The 13,185-nt window shown below is 38.4% G+C and overlaps 1 long non-coding RNA gene across 1 annotated transcript; it reads left to right on the top strand.

Annotated features, from left to right (window-relative positions):
* Positions 1-453: 453 nt before the first annotated feature.
* On the top strand, positions 454-11,681 carry LOC118501856. The gene is made up of 3 exons (XR_004904518.1): positions 454-503; positions 3,104-3,109; positions 11,569-11,681. It is a non-coding gene; the product is annotated as an uncharacterized LOC118501856 (long non-coding RNA).
* The last annotated feature ends 1,504 nt before the right edge of the window (positions 11,682-13,185 follow it).

Genomic DNA, 13,185 nt, shown 5'->3' with positions numbered 1-13,185 from the left:
CTTTGTAGGTAACTCTCCTTTCCTCTTGTGGCTTTTAAGATTTTCTCTTCATCTTTAATCTTGGGTAACTTAACTATGATGTGCCTTGGTGTGTCCCTCTTTGGGTTCAACTTCCTTGGGACTCTCTGGGCTTCCTGGATTTCCTGGAAGCCTATTTCCTTTGCCAGATTGGGGAAGTATTCCTTCATTATTTGTTCAAATAAGTTTTCAATTTCTTGCTGTTTTTCTTCTCCTTCTGGCACCACTATAATTTGGATTTTGGAACATATAAAGTTGTCCCAGAAGTTCCTAAGACTCTTCATTTTTTTGAATTCTTGTTTCTTCATTTTGTTCCAGTTGGATATTTATTTCTTCCTTTTGTTCCAAATCTTTGATTTGAGTCCTGGTTTCCTTCCTGTCACTGCTGGTTCCCTGAATATTTTGCTTTATTTCACTTTGGGTGTCCTTCATCTGTTCTTTCATTTTTCAACCAAGCTCAATCAGTTCTGTGAGCATTTTGATTAGTAGAGCTTTAAATTCTCCATCAGATAAGTTGGCTACCTCTTCATCTCTTAGGTCTCTTTCTGAAGTTTTGCTCTGTTCTTTCATCTGGGCCCTATTTTTTGTCTTGGGGCAACCTGTTAAGTTGTAAGGGAGTGGGGCCTTAGGTATTCACCAGGGCAGGTCAATCTTCCTTGCTGTGCTGTGGTGCTGCCTGTGGGGGAGGGGCCAGAAAGGGAACAAGGCAGCTCCCCTGTTTGTCTCTTGCCCCACTTTCCAATGAACTCTCGTGTGAGACTGGGAGTTTCCCCCACCCTGGAAATCTCAGTCATCCACAGTCAGCTCTAAGTCTCAGTTTCCTGTTCAGTCAGCCCTGCTTGTGCAGCCTGCTGCCTCCCCATGGGTTCTCCCCATCTGCCACCTTACCTGGTCTGGTTGTTCTGGCTGACTCTTTCTTTAATTCCTTGGTTGTCGGAGTTCCATGCAGTTTTATTTTCTGGCATTTATGGTTGTTTATTGATTACAGATTGGTTGTTAGCCTCCTTTTGGTTGTGCGAGGAAGCAAGCGAAGGGTTTCTATCTATACCTCCATCTTGTCTGGAACCCCATGTAATCCTGCCAACATCTTAATCAGACTTGTATCAGACTTCTAACTTCCAGAACTGTAAGGTGATTCATTTGTATTGTTTTAAACCACAAAGTTCATGGTAATCTCTTATAGCAACAATGAAAAATGAATACAGTCTACTCCCAGATTAATATAATCAGTCAGCATCAGTTCTTAACTGGTTTTTATTTTGTGTTCTTCTGGGTGAAAGGATGTTGTTAGGGATCTCATTATACCATGGAGTGTTAACCATGTCAAAAGGGGCCTTCAATGTCACAAAGAGGTGTGATTGGGAAGGTGCGTAAATATTATGATTTTCCAGCTCTTGCACAGCTAGTCGATAGTGATGATTCTAACCCATTTCTCTGGATTTCAGCCCATTGCCTTTTACTCCATGATGTTTCTCTGTCTCTCAGATATAACCAACTGTAGATGACTCTACTTAACAGCCAGTAACAGCTCCTTCTTTTGTCTTTGCCATACTGTGCTAGAAGCTGTGAAAGCCTCTAGGCTCTCTGGCACATGATATGGTATGAAGCTCAGTTCTGGCCAATTAATGCAAGTCAGCCAGTAGACCCCCTTTCCTCTTTTTTTACCTTTATCGAAGACATGAAGGCTAGATCTCCAACATCCAACTTTCAGTAATCAGGAAAAGATTGGTTCTTAAACAAATAGTTTATTTTTCTCTCATAACTAGATATCTGACATTGGTTCAGAGACTCAATGACATCAAGGCCAGCATCTATGACATTCTTATGATCTTTTCCTGATTACTGAAAGTTGGATGTTGGAGATCTAGCCTTCATGTCTTTGATTGTTTAAGCTACTGCTAATTATTTATTGCATAATTTTCTGCCAGGGTATTCCTAACAGGTAGAATCCATCTTCATCCTCACTTATATCCTGCCCCCTGTACTTTTTTCCAGTATAATCCTACCCATCCTTTGTCTACCTCCCTCATACAGCCCCCTTTGCTGTGAGGGTCCATGGCAACCTATTCCTCCCAGCCTCTCCAGCACTATCCAAGCTAACTGACTGATCTTTTATATTGTATTTTCCTCTTACTGCTTCACGTGGGTCAGCCTGGCTGCTGCTCTCCAGAACAGTACTATTCAGTGGAACTTTCTGCTGCCAGGGCCCATGGCAGGCTGCCCCAAGGTATCTCACAATGACATATTGATTATTTTGAATTAAAATCACTTGAGAAGCAGCAGGATGGGGAGGAGCTCTCTGACTCTCCTCTAGCCCCCTAAAAATAGGAAATGAATCTTCATAATGGCCTGAGAGACAACCTTATGACAAGAGTTATAAATTCCAGAGTTGAAAAAGCTCATCTCATTAACTACCTAAACCAAACCTTGATTAGATTCCTTTGCAGTGAGCACTGACTTTCTTTGTCTTGTCCATTTCTCACAAGTTGAGTTTCTTTGAAAAGTTTTAAAAAGTGCCTTCTTTTATTATCTGAGCCTCATGCTGTGATCCTCCTCTGTGCAGGTATTAAATTTTCCCCCTCCTGTTAATCTATTCTTGTGTCAATTTTATTATTATTTTTATTCAGCCATAAGAGCTAAAGAAGGGTAAAAGAGGGGAATTCTCCACCTTACTAACACTGTCATGAGTGAAATTCCTGTATCTTTGCATTCTAATGAAATAGTCACTAGCCACTTGTGGTCATTGAGCACTTGAAATATGACTAGTTGCACTAAGGGACCGAGCTTTTAATTTTATTTCATTTTGTTTTCAGTAGCCAACTATGGCAAGTGGCTACCATCTTGGCCAGCCCAGTGCTGAAGTTGTAGTTCCTTAAAGAAAACAACAATGATTAATAATTTATTTTGCCTCTAGCAAAGTGGTAAAAATAAATCATTCTTAGATGACTGTTAATTATTCCACATCGCTCACAGCTGTGGCTACTAATCCATATCCAACAGAAAATGGATAGGAAGGAAAGGAAAGAAGTTTTCTAAGTGCAACAATGGGGAAAGGTGGGGACTTCAGGGAGCTGCCTAAAGGGAGGCAGTGGTTTTCACTGCCACATTGAAGTGAGAACAAATATAGCCAAATATTCCCATTTTTCCCAAGAAAATCTGGAAATTGGGACACATGGCTGAAAACTTCAGATTTTTAAAATGTTAACAATTAATTCAAAATTTAAAAGAGCATAGTCCTGGGAAGCCCATATAAAAGATATATGTTGGCCAGAGGTAGTTGGAGGATCAACAGTGTGAGACCTGGCCTGTGACCCCCAAGATAAATTTTTAATTCTTCTCAACCTGGTGAGCTGCTGACATTCCAAGCTGACTTCTGCTCTTTCACTCCAGTGTCCTTTGTTCTAGCAACCTGGGACCACATGTAGTTCCCCAAACACATCCTGCACTTTTACACCTTTATGCCCCTGTTTCTGCCATTGTCATTGCCTCTACAACACCCTTTCCCTATGCAAGTCTCATCCCCCTTGTCTTCGTAGAAAAATCCTGTTCTTTAGGGCTCAGCTCAGAAGTCTTTTCTACTATAAAGTCTTCTCTGAATCTGCACAAAATCAAAAGTCTAACATAGCCTGTTGCACAGGTAGCTACTGTTTTATTTCATATATGATGTTAGACAAAGTTGCTTACCAACCAGTTTTAGCGACAATTACTGCTGGTTTCTTAGCACTGTGCTAGGTGACTTGCACAGCTAACTGTGCTAAGAGACTTGTATAACTTACTACCTGTTCTCCCCAGGATTAAATAAGCCTCTGCTGTTACTTCCTTCTCTGTAAAGGGGAGGCACTGATAGTAACAATGGTGAAGAATAAAAGATATTTCATGTCATATGCTTAGTAGAGTAGCTGTAGCACAGTAAACACACAGTAAGTGTTTGCCCTTATTGTCATTTCTTACCCTGAAATATGTCATGTAGAGGTACCCATATGATCATGTGGTCTGACTTAGAACTGAAGTCAGACTATTCAACTAACTTAAGTTCCAAATTCAGTGGAAAATCCATGCATTTGTCTTAACCTGCAGTAGCATGTAGATAAAACAATTTTGTACATATAGAATTTTTCTTTATAGAAATGCTATGACTTAATATGATTATTTTGTTTTCTTTCAATTCTCACCCAAGAGTACTTTTTAAACTGATTTAAGAAATACATTGATGCAAAAGAGAAATATTTATTGGCCACCTTCCACAAGTGCCCTGACCAGGGCTTACATTTGATGTACAGAATGATGCTCCGACCAAGTGAGCAACCCATCCAGGGCTTAATATTATTAGCATTATTTTTCAGATTAAAAAACTGAGACACAAACAGGTAGTGATCTGTCCAGAGTCACAGGGTATTGGAGCAGGTATTTAAACTGAGGTCTGTTTGGAATTGAAGCCCAACCATACTAAAGCCCAGGAGATGGGCTGATCATCTATTTCCTAGGCTGGGAGAGGGACTAAAACCAGGATTGGCCATCTGACTTGGCAACTGTCACAGTGTCAGTGCAGGGACCCAGATCTACTGAGTCCAGGGTCTTCTTCCATTCTAGCTGGATGCCTCTCCCTGCCTAAGAAACCATTTGCATTCTGGCCACCTTAAAAGAGGGATGGGAGCTTCTGAGAGGCCTTTCATTTCCTTAAGACATAGTCTTTTGGCAGAATAGCCTGGAGCAGACCCAAGGATTATCCTGCATGGCACTCAGACTCTAAAGATACCACAGAGTATAGCTGTCCTCCATGACAGACAGGCCAAAGGAATAAGGCCACTGACCTGTGTTCAAAGACAACCAGTAGACCTCTGGAAAGACTCAGCTCAGCTCTTTGCCTTTTCCTGGGCCTTTGAAAACCTAGAATACACAGAAAAATCTGTTTCATGTAAGATAGCAGGCCCTGTATCTCTCAGAAGACTACTTTCATTTCTTGAAAGACTGGTATTCATAATGCTGTGAGGTCTTTGTCTTATGAGAATTCTTAAGAGTGGGTGGAAAGTCACAATAAATCCTTTTTTCTTGATGAAAATAGATTTATTTTATTTTTCATTTTTCTATTGTGGTAAGGACCTTTAACATGAGATCTATTTTCCTAACAAATTTAAATGCACAGTAGAGTATTCTTAACTGTAGGCATAATGTTTTAATAGAGCAGATCTCCAGAACTTATTCATCGTTTATAGCTAAAACTTTATACTATTGAAAAGCAACACCTCATTTCGCCCACCCTGCAGCCTCTGGCAACCACTATTTTACTTGATGTTTCTATGAGTTTGACTATTTTAGATAGTTCATATAATTGGAATTATGTAGTATTTGTCCCTCTGTGACTGGCTAATTTCACTTAGTATAATGTCCTCAAGGTTCATCCATGTTGTCACATATGCCAGGATTTTCTATTTAAAGATTTTATTTATTTATTTTTTAGACAGAAGGGAAGGGATGGAGAAAGAGAAGGAGAGAAACATCAGTGTGTGGTTGCCTCTTGTGTACCCCCTATTGGGGACCTAGCCCATAGCCTGGGCATGTGCCCTGACTTGGAATTGAATTGGCAACCCTTTGGTTCACAGGTTGACACTCAATCCACTGAGCCACACCAGCCAGGGCAAGATTTTCTTTTCTTTTCTTTTCTTTTTTTACTGTATATATCACATTTTCTTTATGTATTCACCTGTTGACGAACATTTAGATTATTTCCACACCTTGGCTATTGTGAGTAATGCTACAATGAACATGGAAGTGCTATCACTTCAAGATCCTGATTTTAATTCTTTTGGATATATATCCAAGAGTGGGCTTGTTGGATCATATGATAGTCCTATTTCTGAGTTTTTGAGGAACCTAGATATTCTTTTCCATAGCAAGCATATCATTTTACATTCCCACCAACACTACTGGAGTTCCAATTTCTTCACATCCTTACCAACACTTGTTACATTTGTTATTTTTTGTTGTTGTTGTTGCTAATTGCTATCCTAAAAAGGGTGAGATAATATCTGTTGGGAATTGCCCTGCCTGGTTTCAGAATCTGTAACACCCCCATGACTAAGGCTCAGTAAGAGACCTTGGGATCATAAGCCACTAGGGAGACAAAGCTTATCTTCCTAGCAGGGGTATACCACCTCTTCCCTCTTTTACTTTACCCTGCTTGTCCCCGGATGGATGACTTGTTAGCCAATGATGGGCAAGATTCCTCAAAGGAGGGATGACCTAAGACAGGTATGGTTGTGAAAAGAAGGATTTGGGGAGCTGTAGAAAAAGGGGGTGATGGACCCTCACCCCTCAGTTTTGACATAGCCTGAGTCCTCATTCTGTCTGCCAGAAGTCTCCTGATCTCTTGGCTGCTGTACTTCCCCTGCCTGATTTAAGCCTAAAACAATGCCAGAGGGCGGTGCAGCTTGGGGTAGGAACAGGAGTTTCTCTGGGGTGATCAGGCCTAAGAAAGAATGCATAAAATCCTGTGAAAACTGGTTTGCTAAGAATGTCCTCAATTTTCTGATAAGCGTCCAAGCATGAAATGAGTTTGTTTCCCAAAGTTGTATAGCCCTTTAACTAACTGACCTTGACTCAGAAAAAGCCCTCATAGTTGTTTGAATGTTATCTATTGTTTGATCATTACTGCCTAACAATGATTGATGAGATTTACCTGTATTCCAGTGCAAATTGAACCCAATAAAAGCCCATTGAGGAACAGGCTCATGGCTGTTCTTTGAGAGATTGGCCACCCACCTCCCCAAGCAGATCATGTCTTGGTAGACTTATTCTCATTTGTGGCAGATGGGTGGTGGTGGGGCCTCTGCAGGCAGAGCCCCTCCACAGATAAGATCCAAATTTGGTGGAAATCTCATTGTGATTTTGATTTACAGTTCTCTGATGATTAGTGAACATTTAAAAAATATACCTGTTGGTCATTTGTATGTCTTCTTTAGAGAAATGTATATTCAAGTCCCTTGCTTATTTTTAAATTGAGTTTTTTTTTTTTTTTGTGCTTTGAGACATAGGGGTTTCTTACATATTTTGGATATTAACGCCTTTCAGCTATGTGGTTAGCAAATACTTTCTCCCATTTCATAGCTTGTGTTTTCACTCCATTGTTTGCTGTGCAGAGCCTTTCAGTTTCATATAGTCTCACTTGCTTTTTTGCTTTCCTTGTTTGTGCTTTTGGCATCAAGAAATCAGTCTAAACTATCATCATAGAGCTTTTCCAGATGGCTTCTTCTAGGAATTTTATCAAAAAGGAAAACAATGTATTAAAATTATGGATACAGAAAAGCAGTACTAAGAAGTTAGTAGTAATAAATGCCTACAACAACAACAAAAAAGAAAGAACTGAAATAAACAACTTTATATGTGAAGAAACTAGAAAGAGAAGAAGAAATTAAACATATAGTTAGCAGAAGAAAAAATAATGAGCCATTACCTGGTGTGGTTTGGCTGGTTGGAATACATTGAATGATTGTGGGTTTGATTCGTAGTCAGGTCACATACCTAAGCTCGAACTCTGGTTAGGGAAGCTGATGTTTCTTTCTCTCCTCCTCTCCCTCTGTCTCTAAAATCAGTAAACAGATCCTTGAGTGAGGATTTAAAAAATAATGAAGATTAGAACACAGATAAATAAAATAGAAAATTGAAAAACAATACAAAAATCAGGAAAACTGAGCGTTTTGAAAGATAAAACTTATTATGCTTAGTTAACTAAGAAAAAGTAAGAAAAATAAATGAGATAAAAATTTAAGAGGAGACATTACTGTAAGGAGTAGGGAAAAACTTAGACCATGAGAAAATAGGAACCTAGCTAGCTAGAGCCAGGAGATTACTGGGTTAATGAGCAAACATCCTGCCTTCCCACCTTATGCAAGAATGCTTGGTTTGAAATTCCCGTGCACGGTCTTTGTAAGCGAATTGCTAACTGCCATGTCTGCTTCTGTATAACACTTGCTTGCCCACCCCTATATAAGGACGTAGTTGTAAGCGCTCAGCGCATCTCTCGTTTGCAGCTCCTTGTGGGCACTGTGTCGCTGGACACTCTGAGAGTTTGCCCCTGCACAGGTTAAACTTGGCCAATAAAGTAACATCTTTGATACCCTGAAAGTCTCCGATATTTGTTCTCGAGTTTGCTGGATGCTACAATTACAACTGATGCTACAGAAATAAGAAGGATCATAGAGACTTTATGAACAATTACACCAATAAATTCATTAGCTTAGAAGAAATGTATAAATTCTTAGAGCCACACATCACCTCAAGATTAAATCATGATGAAATAGAATATCTAAACAAACCAATAAAGAGTGAGAAGATGGAACCAGTGACCAAAAACCTCCCAAAAACAAAAAACCCAGGACCAGATGACTTCATTGGTGAATCCTACCAAATATTTAAAGAAGAATTAACAACAATCATTTCCAAATTTTTCCAAAAAATTAAAAAGAGTGAATACTTCCAAATGGGTTTTATAAGGCCAGCATTACCCTGTCACCAAAGCCACAGGAAAACAGTACAGGGAAAGAAAACTAACACCAATATCTACACTAAGTATACTAACATTAATTTTATTTCTTCAACAAAGTACTAGCAAACCACATCCAAAAGCACATTAATAGACTCATATACCATGACCAAATGGTATTTATCTCAGGAGTGCAATGATGATTCAAATATACAGATCAATTAATGTGATATACCATTATGAAAGAAATAGAATGACAGATAAAAGTCACTTAGTTATCTCAGTAGAGGCATGAAGGGCATTTGACAAAAATTTAAAATGCTTTCACAGTAAAAACTCTCAACAAACTAGGTACAGAAGGACTTCACCTCAACAAAACAAAGGACCATATATGAGAAGTCTCAATGGTGAAAATGTGAAAGCTCTTCTTTTAAGATCAGGAGCAAGGCAAGGGTGCTCACTCTTACCACTTCTATTCAGCATAGTACTAGAAGACCCAGCCAGGGCAATTACACCCCCAAATCATACAAATCAAGAAGAAAGAAGTGGAATTTTCTCTGTTCACAGAGATATATCTTACATGTACAAAACTGTTAAAGCTCCATCAAAAAAATGTTGGAACTAGTAATTTAATTCTGTACAGTTAGAATATATAGTCAACATACAATAACCAATTGCATTATGCACTAAAAACAAACTATCAGAAAAATGTGTAAATAAAACAATACCATTTATGATAGCATTAAAAAATCAAATGCTTAGTTATAAGATTAACCAAGGAGGTGAAAGGCTTGTACCTTGAAACTACATACATGAATAAAAGAAATTAACAAAGATACAAATAAATGGATAGGTATCCACACTTACAGACTATAAGATTTACTCTTGTTAAAATGTCCATACTACCCAAAATGAGCCACAGATTCAATGCAATCCTTATCAAAATCCCAAAGCCATTTTTTTACAGAATTAGAAAAAAAAAATTCTAAAATTCATATGGAATCACAAAACACTCGAAATAGACTAAACAATCTTAAGAAAAGGGAACAAAACTGGAAGTATCACAGGTCGTGATTTTAAAATATATTACAAAGCTACAGTAATTAAAATGGTATGGTGCTAGGCAAAAGAAATTATCAAAAAAATGAAAAGGTAACCTACTGAATGAGAGAACATATTCATCAATGGTACATCTGATAAGGGGTTAATATCCTACTTGTATGAAGAACTCATATAACTTAACATCAAAACAAACAAGAAAATAATCCAATTAAAGAAGGCTGAGGACCTGAATAAAGACTTCTCCAAAGAGGACATGAAAATGGCCAATATGCACATGAAAAAATTCTCAACATCACTAATCATTAGAGGAATACAAATCAAAACTACAAGGAGATATCACCTCACACTTGTCAAAATGGTTATCATCAATAAATCAAAAAATAACATGTGTTGGTAAGGATGTAGAAAAAAGAGAACCCTTGTGCACTATTGGTGGGAATGCAGACTGGTGCAGCCACTGCGGAAGACAATACAAAGTTTCATCAAAAAATTAAAAATGGCACTGCCTCATGGCCCAGCAATTCCACTGATGGGAATATACCCTAAGAATCCTGAAAAAAATAATTCAAAAGAATATATGTACCTCTATTTTCATAGCAGTATTATTTACAATTGCCAAGATCTGGAAACAACCTAAGTGCCTAAGTGACTAAAAAAGTTGTAGTACATTTAAACAATGGAATACTGTGCAGCAGTAAAAAAGAAGGACCTCTTACCTTTTGCAACAGCAGGGATGCACCTGGAGATTATTATGCTAAGTGAAATAAGACAGTCAGTGAAGACAAATACCATATGACTTCATTTATATGTGGAATCTAATGAACAAAATAGAATCAGAGGCATAGAAACATGGAATAGCCTGACAACTGTCAGAGGGCAGGAGGAGAAGGGGAAGGATAAAGAAAATGAAGGAATTAGCCAAAGAACATGTACGCATCACCCATGTACATGAACAACAATGTTGAGATTGCCTGAAGAAGTGGGGGAGGGGGCTGAGTGGAGGGGGTAAAGGAGGAAAAATGGGGACAATTTTAACAGCATAAACAATAAAAAATAATTAAAAAACAGTATAGAGTTCCCTAAAAATCTTAAAAACTGAACTGCATTGTAACCCAGAGATTCTGTTATGGTAGAATGGCTGGCCAGAGGGGAAATAGCCAAGGCCCTCACTATTGCAGTCTAACAAAGAACTTAGTACAGAGGGTTAAAAACAAAAGCTCACACATTGACTCAGTAATTCTGAGCCTTGTCTGATAAGGCTTCCAGGCATTCTGAACAACACAAGTAAACTATGATAGTGCAGGGGTGGGGGGAAGCCCTTGAAAGTCTGTTTATATCATCTCTACTAGTTGGGAAAAGGAAAACCTTGAGACTGTATATTCATCCTAAGGCCTAGAAGGGAGAAGGGGAGGAGGTGTACAGTGCCCAAAGAAAGGGTCTATAAACAGTTAATTGCCTGCTTCCCATCACATATGCAAAATGAACAAAAATGAACTCCTTTGTAGGTAATTCTCTCCTTTCCACTTACTGATTTTAAGATTCTTTCCTTATCTTTAATCTTGGGTAACTTAACTATGATGTGCCTTTGTGTGTTCCTCCTTGGGTCCAATTTCTTTGGGACTCTTTGGGCTTCCTGGACTTCCTGGAAGTTTATTTTCTTCACCACATTGGGAAAGTTTTCCTTCATTATGTTTTCAGATGAGTTTTCAATTTCTTGCTCTTCCTCTTCTCCTTCTGGCACCCCTATGATTCAAATGTTGGGGTGCTTAAAGTTGTCCCCGAGGTTCCTAAGCCTCTCCTCATTTTTTTTGAATTCTTGTTTCTTCATTCTGTTCTGGTTTTAGGTTTATTTCTTGCTTTTGTTCCAAATTGTTGATTTGAGTCCCAGTCTCTTTCCCTTCCCTATTGGTTCCCCATATATTTTCCTTTATTTCAGTTTGTATAGCCTTCATTTCTTCCTTCTCTTTGAGGCCAAGCTCAATCAATTCTGTGAGCATCCTGATTACCAGTTTTGAACTATGCATCGGATAGGTTTGTCTATCTCCTCATGACTTAGCCCTCTTTGGGGCTTTAATCTGTTCTTTTATTTGTGTCACATTTTTCTGTCTTGGTGCATCTGTTATGTTGTAGGGGGCAGAGCCTTAGGCATTCACTAGGGTGGGGAACCCATATTGGTGCATTGTAGTGCTGTATGTGGGTGAGGGGTTGCAGAGGGAACAATGCCACTTATTCTGCTCTAGCCCTACTTTCCAACAAACTCTCCTGTGAGACTTGGAGTTTCTCCTGCATTTGCAACACCCTAGGATTTTACAACTAGAGATTTTGAGTCTTTAGTTTCCTGGTCAGCCAGACCCCACCTTGCCTGCCTGGTGTGCTGCCTTGCTGCCCATTCTTTCCACCCAATTGCCCATTTCTGCCCTTCTACTAATCTGGATGAATGTTTCTTTAAATCCTTGGTTGTAGTTTCATGCAATTTGATTTTCTGGCAGTTCTGGTTGTTTATTGTTTTTAAATTGCTTGTTATCCTTCTTTTAGTTGTGTGAGGAAATGAAGCATTTCTACATGCCCCTCCATCTTGGTGGGAACTCTATGTGAACAGTTTTTAAAAATACATATTATACTGTTTTCTTGATTTTTAACTTAAAATATTATGAACACTTTGTGATGAAACTGTTCTAAATCTTGCATTTGATGATATTCACAAAAATCTACACATATGGTAAAATAGCCCAGAATTCAATACACACACACGAGTACATGTAAAAATGGAGAAATCTATGTAAGGTTGGGGGATCATATCAGTGTCAGTTTTTTGGTTGTGATCTTATACTACAACTATACAAGATGTTATCATTGAGAAAAATGGAAATGAGTATACTAGACCTCTCTATGTTATGTCTTATAACTACATGTAAAACTAAAGTATCTCAAAATTAAAAAATTTTTAAATAAGTTAAATCATTATAACACCTTCCTCATGAACAAACAGTGTTATACAGTATCATTTTTAGAACTTTTATAGTACCATATAATTTTTACAAAATAGACTTTTTTAGAGCACTTTTAGGTTAACAGCATAATTGAGCAGAAGGTAGAGATTTCCCATATACTCCTTGTCCCCTCACATGTACAGTTTCCACCATTAATAACATCTATCACCAGAATGGTACGTTCGTTATAGTTCATGATCAACCAAAATCCACACTTTACAGTTGTGGATTGGTTCACTCTCGGTGTTTTATATCACACATGTTTGGACAAATGCATAAGGACATGTGTCTACCATCTTATTAGGATGGTGAAACTACTATTTTTTAAAAGATTATATTAATTTATTTATTTTTAGAGAGAGGAGAAGGGAAGGAGAAAGAGAGGGAGAGAAACATCAATGTGTGGTTGCCTCTTGTACACCCCCTACTGGGGACCTGGCCTGCAACCCAGGCACGTGCACTGACTGGGGATCGAAGCAGCAATGCTTTGGTTCACAGGCATGCACTCAACCCACTGAGCTACACCAGCCGGGGCTGAAACTACTCTTTATACTACCAAAGGTAGATACAATGTCATTTTGACTGGTTGCCTACTTTTCTATTATATGATTATACCATGCTTAATTTAACCAATTT

Source organism: Phyllostomus discolor, chromosome 7, assembly GCF_004126475.2.
Source record: "Phyllostomus discolor isolate MPI-MPIP mPhyDis1 chromosome 7, mPhyDis1.pri.v3, whole genome shotgun sequence".
NCBI classification, from domain to species: domain Eukaryota; kingdom Metazoa; phylum Chordata; class Mammalia; order Chiroptera; family Phyllostomidae; genus Phyllostomus; species Phyllostomus discolor.
This window is presented reverse-complemented; position numbering and strand designations above follow the sequence as displayed.